This window comes from Pundamilia nyererei, unplaced genomic scaffold (assembly GCF_000239375.1).
Source record: "Pundamilia nyererei isolate P.nyererei 1_Seehausen unplaced genomic scaffold, PunNye1.0 scaffold00115, whole genome shotgun sequence".
NCBI classification, from domain to species: Eukaryota; Metazoa; Chordata; class Actinopteri; order Cichliformes; family Cichlidae; genus Pundamilia; species Pundamilia nyererei.
In genome coordinates, this window is record NW_005187516.1 from 1097028 (window position 1) to 1103895 (window position 6868).

The window sequence follows — 6868 nt, forward strand, 5'->3', positions numbered from 1 at the left end:
GGCAAGGCTGGAATGGTCCATTTGGTAAAGTAAATCCGTTGGGTAGCTTTCTTCACCTTTAGACAATAATTGTGATGGCAAAAAGAGCCAAACGGGACAGGCAACAAAATAAAAATAAATAAATAACTAAAAAAAATTATGATTGCAGCCTGTAAAAAGGCAATCACAAGAAAATGGTACAAGATAGACCCACCATCGCAGGATGAATGGATCAAAATTCTAGACGAAATACAAATTATGGAACAATTGACTTACAGAATAAGGACTCAGAAAGATTCAATACCATCACAGTGGGAGAAATGGACGGATTACATAAACTCGACAGGATAAAGACCATCACACTGATAATGAGAAACAATCAAATTGTAGAAACATGGTGACTCAACACCTTTTTATACCTGTTTTATTTATTTAATTTTTTTTCTTTCTTTTTCTTTTTATGTTCTTCTTTGTTGTTACCCTCCATCTCCCCTGTATAATGTTTAAAGAAAAACAATAAAAAGAAATGATCAAAAAATAAATATAGTGCAAAGCAAAAAACAACATGGATTCATCTCTCCATCAGACGCATCACCACGGATCTTGTGTAATTTGGCGTAACCTTCAAGAAGAAAGTACCATCAGGTATTTTCCACAGTGTATTACATGGTGGATCAAAATCTCATGGTACTTTTTTAATCAGTTTTCACAAGATGCCCAACACCACTGGCTGAAATGCAGCCCAAACCATGACACAGCCTCCACCGTGTTTTACAGATGGCTGCAGACACTCACTGTTGTACGTCTCTCCTGACCTCCTCCATATGCATTTACAATGATTTGAAAAAGTGGTGTTTGCATTTATCACTCTGTAAGACCTGCTGCCGTTAACTGTAGTCCAGGGTTGGTGTAATTTAGCATACCTCAGCATTTTCTCCTCGCTATCCTCTTGTAAAAATGTCTTCTTGACAGCCAGGCACTGAGACTTTCTGAAGAGGCTTTGGCAAACTGAAACTGAAAAGCCAGATGCATCTCTCAGGTCCTGTGTCAGTCTTTGCTTTCAGATACTGTTAATCTGATGTAGACTTTTTTTTAAATTCCTGCTAATTGTCTTTTTCCTCCACTTGTTTAGTTTCCTTACATTATTATGCCTGTCAAATGGTTTATATTGAGTTTAAGAAATGGCAAACTATGTGTTTTTTTTTCCACAGGCCTCCAAATTATGGAGGCCTGTTCTAGGTCTGGTCACAGCAGATGGCCCCGCCCCTCCATGAGCCTGGTTCTGCTGGAGGTTTCTTCCTGTTAAAAGGGAGTTTTTCCTTCCCACTGTCGCCAAAGTGCTTGCTCATAGGGGGTCATGTGATTGTTGGGTTTTTCTCTGTATTGCAGGGTCTACCTTACAATATAAAGTGCCTTGAGCCAACTGTTATAATTTGGCGCTGTATAAATAAAATTGAATTGAACAGAATTGAAAATGATGCATTAAGACTTGTGTACAGTATTGTACACACCTACATTATCAAGGGGTCATTTTCTTCTCCCTCACCTACACAGACGTCATTATGTATCATAGCTGACTGCAATGCATGAAGTATCACAGAATCACTGTGCGATGTTTCTTTGTTTTCACCAAAGCTCAACAGATAAAGTCCCAACCTCTGTGCTAAGCCAAACAAGAAGAAGCTTAATATGTGCAGATGTAAGAGTGGCATTAATCTTCTCATTTAAATTCAAAACTGAGGGAAATATACATTTTTCCCCCAAAATGTTGAACTTTTTCTCCCCAACATTAGGATTTTACAGTCTTCTTAAATATCTTCTATGCTACATATTTGACATGTAATGATTTCCACACTTTCAAGCTTATTTTTCTTTGCAAACTTGAACGAACGCCTGAGCATTTCCTGGTCTTGTTGCGCCGTAGGAATCCAGGGATCCTCGTCCTCAGTCATTGGCTTTGTTTGCATGTGACTGCCTTCCACCACGTGAAGCAGCAGGATTTCCTGGCTCGCTCGCCTCATTTGTAATGCTGTTTTTCTGACCCTCGACTCAAACATGTTTGCCCTAGTTCATACTCATTATTTGGGGATTTGAGCTCTAAGGATGTTAATATATCTTTTTTCCTTTCTTTCTTTTAACGATCAGGGTGACTCTCTGCAGTCAGGGTGATGTGGTTTTAATTCTGCTCTTCACATGTTTCAGGTGTTTGAGGAAAAGAAAGTAGGGTAACTGCTGTAACAAACCTCCTGCCCTCTTTATGATCCACAGTAAATCACGTTTAATTGCAATGGCAGAAGCAGTAAAATCATATCTGCTCGTAATGTTCCCCTTTCAATGATATCCACATTTTGACCATTTTTTAATGTTTACACAACTTTATAATTTCCCTAAAACTGGAAGTCAGAGGCCCTGACTCATAAAAAAACAACATAATTCCTTCGGTGCGCAACTTTTATATGATTAACCACTGCGTCATGTAACGCTGACTTTAGGGTCACTCGCACATTTCCTGAAAGAGGTGGGCAGTAATTTATGCCCCCGTACACCAAGTGAAACCTGATTTTTATTCACTCCTCACTTCAGCTTCATGCTTTTTTCCCAGTCCAGGAAGCTGCAGAATGCTGTGTCACATTTGACAAATTTACCATCAGTGTTAATGCTTCTCTGATGAAGTCACTGAAACGTGCTCGCAGCAGTCGAGCACCTTTGTCAACAAACTTGGACATTTAATGGCCGAGCTTTCCTATAAAGTTACAACAACTACATTCTCCTGGTATACGCGATGACCTCACGGTGTTGACTTAGGCTCAGTTTTCAGGATTTGACAGGCTCAGTGGTGAAACTTGATCCGTAATCTTAAGAAAACAAAACTTGTGATTGTAAATCCCTGAAGTGCAAAGATATGACCTGATTTTTCAGACCAGAATGTGTCACCCTTTTATGGAGAGCTTGGAAATGTTGAATACATGCTGCCATCTGCAGGCCATTTCAGAAAATCTAGTTTACATTTGAGCTTCAGCTGATGCTCTGTTACAAAGGTCAAAAGAAGGTCTTATTTATAGTTCTGATTATTTTCACTGAATTAAAGTGTTTAACTGATGCACACTGTAAAAATACAGCAACTAAGTGGTTTAGAAGGTGAGAAGAGGTCATAACGTTTTGCTTTAGTAAAAAAGATGGCACACGCCATTCTACTGGAATGTTTATCTTTGATATAAACCTTGCACTCATGGTTAATGCCAGGAGTTAATTTTGTAATTTTGTTGTAGGTTAAACAACATCTTTCTTTTTTTTTGGACAGGGAAAAAACATGTGCATTTATCTTATTAGCCCTGTGACAGACTGGATAAACAGAAGAGGTTGGATGGATTTATCTGTGCAAAAATTCATTTTTCAAGGAAGATTATGTAGTGCAACTAAAAGCAAAAACAAAATAGCTATTAAATTCTTACATTTATGCTTCGTGATTCTAAAAATAAATTAGCAACAATGACAGCAACACATTTCTTTCTACAAAAAGTCTTGATCCAGCCCTCATGACTTTTTATTTCCCTTCTAAGCAGCAACACTTTCCTGTTATTTCTAAAGTTTTTCAATCATTTTTAGTCCAGTCCTTATACCTGAATTCTTATAGATATGTCTTATGTGCTTTTTGCTTCTTTGTTTGTTTGTTTGTTTGTTTGTTTGTTAGCCACTTAACACTGACCTATGAGTAATTCAAGCATAAATAACTCATTATAATCATTAGATTCCCATCCCCTGTGTAATACCATCTGGATAGTATCTGATTGAAAATGGCTTCACAAACACACAGTGACACACACTGTTAGTCATGCAGTAGATTGGCCTCCCCAGAGCCCAGAGCTCAACATTACTGAAATTTACAGTAATTTCCTGTCATTTCTATTTACAGCACAGTTACTGTAAATCTCATCTGCAGTAATTTGCAGTAATGTGGAATCATCCTGAAAACTTCAAAAGAAGAGTTGCGTTTCTCCAGAAACCTGGAGAACTTAAAAAATTACAAGGAAGCCTGACTAAGAGAATTCTGTCTGTGTTGGAGAATAAAGGACGTCGTACCAAATATTAACTTTCGAACTCCTTACAAATGTGCTTACCCTGTTTTTATATGAATGGTTTTTTGTTGTTGAGTTTTATTTTTTGAAGGTTCAATAAATTGTTGCATCTTTTCTTGATTTTCCTCACAAAATGTTAAGAAATAAGAGTTGGCTCAAGACTTTTACACGCCAGAATACCTGCGTGTTAAAAACACAGTTCTGATATTGAATTTGATCCATTTATACAATTTCTATGAGGGCAGTAATCCCTAACAGCAACTACTGTGACTCCTATATAAAGTTTACCTGAAATGGTCACTATAACAACAGCGTCGTCCTGGTGGCCGCTGAGCAGCTCCAGTAAAACCAGTTGAGGTTTTCTGTTCCACTGCTGAGATTTAAATGTAAAGGTGAGTGAAATTTACGAGCCTCTAAACCGTGGCGTAAGCTGCCGAGGGAGGTAAAGCTAAAGGGCAGAAGAAATTCATCTTTTAAACCACGCATGAGATCATGACTCATTCTTTAACATAAACACTGTGCTCCCAGCTCATGCACAGACATGAACATTAGTTGTTTGCATGTGGTGGACACTTTTCGACACTTATTTTCAAATGAAGATCTCCAAAGGTTTTGAACTGCTGCTACTGCTTTGTATGTATGTTTATGTATTTTGTTAAATTCCAGCACCATCATTGCATCATTACCTTGATTCTATCATACATGAAACCTTCTGAAGTCTTGGATCTTGTTAATTATGAGGTATTGGCAGGTCCGGGTCAAGTTTTATGAAGCATCACTAACATGTTTTCTGCACTTTGCTTCACATTTTTAGTTAGGGTGATGCTGTATCATCATTGCATATTAAACAGGTATTAAACAATGCATTTTCTGCACAAAATCTTAGATGTGAAAAAGCAACAAGCATATAACCATCGGTCCAGTTTTAAAGAGGCATGAATATGGGGCAAAATGACAGCAAACAAAAATAAATCAACAATTTTAGCAGCTGGCAGATGTCAGCTTCCTCCCTGCTTGTTTGACCCATCTATGAGTCTAAAAAAGTAGGTTGTGATTCCTTCCACTTGGGGCTTTGCAAATCTTGAGCACTTAAAGAGCCCACACAAAGCTTTGGGGTTTTTGTTTTGTTTTTTAATTGCGTGAAATCTATTTGAGCAAAACACTTAAGACAGCAATGATGATAAACGAGAACAACGTCACTCCAACAACACACTCAAAACAAACAAGTTCATACTAGCAGAAACACAACAACATGCTCAGTGGAAAAAAATGGTAAGCAACGCTAAGCTTTGCATTCACTAGCAATCCATTAACAGCCCGATGAAGTACAGCTGTGGGCGATCCGATTTTCAGACTGGATGGTGTTGCCACGAAAACTGAACCACAGTGAAAGAAGAGGCCGGAGGAAGGTCAGTGGGCTGATTAACTAATAGTTTGGTAGGTAAGTCAGAACCTACCTACCAAACTATTGCAAGCTTTACAACAAATGCAAACATTTTGCAGTAATGGGGTTTCCACAAGCTTTGCATTTTGGGAGATCTGTCTCATTCTTCTCAGCAGATCTGCTCAGCCTTTGTTAGTCTGGGTGTCAGTCACCTGTTAACTGTCACCCACAGATGGATCTTAATTTCTTGAAGTCCAGTTCCCCATGCCCCTGCACTCTGAAGTGCTTCTTCTATCTGTATGGTTCGGTTATTCTTTCCTCATGTTCGTTCATGAATACGGCAAGGCAGGAGGAAAAGAGCTTAGACGAGGTTGACGTGAAGGAGGACATGCAGAGGGTGTGACAGTGAAGGAAGAAGAAGAAATATTTCCTTAGTTTTTAGAAAAGCATCCTCATGGCATTATACCAGTGCTATGTCTGCCATCCTTCACCATCAAGAGGCCTGCACTTGCCTGTACATTCATTTTCTTCTTATCAGAGCACATTTTTGGCCATGCTCCCATAGATCTTTAAATGCAATTTAGAGAACTATGGGCAGTCTTGTGAGTAAAAGCTGTTACTTAGAATTGTTTCCATCTAGCACTAATCTCGCTTAGCTGCGTGTCTAATAGGGAAGGACAATTTGGCTGAACAATAACATAAAAAATAATCTGATGATTCCAAAAGTTTATCATTTTATACTTCACTACTTAACCAGCTTTCACTGGTTTCATACCATAATCTAAGCTGGCAAGGTCTTCAGACACTTCCTTTGAGCTCATGAACTGTTTTTGTCCTATGTATACTGAGATTAACCAAATGCACCACTGAAAAGTGTATTATCTTACTTTTTTTCATTGATTGTACTTAATTGTATTTTTGTATTTCCTTCATATATATGTACCTGAGCTGAGGTGACGCAAAAATTTCCCCGTTGTGGGATCAATAAAGTCTTATCTTATTTCTATCTTATCTTAAAAACACAGGAAATCATTCCTGCCTGTGGTTATCTTTCTGTTTTTAACTTTATATTTTATATTTTGTGTGTAACATATCGGGGATATTTCTATATTAGAGCTATTTTGTAATATATTGTATTATTTAATATGGTACTTACTGTCTTGGAGCACGTGTGACCACATATTTGCTCTGGGATTACTGAAGTATTGTGTCGTTCTGGTGTGCACTGTGTACTGGGAAAACTAGTCAGTGGAATTTCCCACAGATGGACTACAGTCAAGTTTGAATACCTTAAGGCTTAAAAGAAAGCGAAACCAGACTGTTTACGAGTAATCTGGAATAACAGGTAAAATACATTCAACCCATTTAAAACTCAACCTGGAAGTGTGTGTGTGTGTGTGTGTGTGTGTGTGTGTGTGTGTGTGTGTGT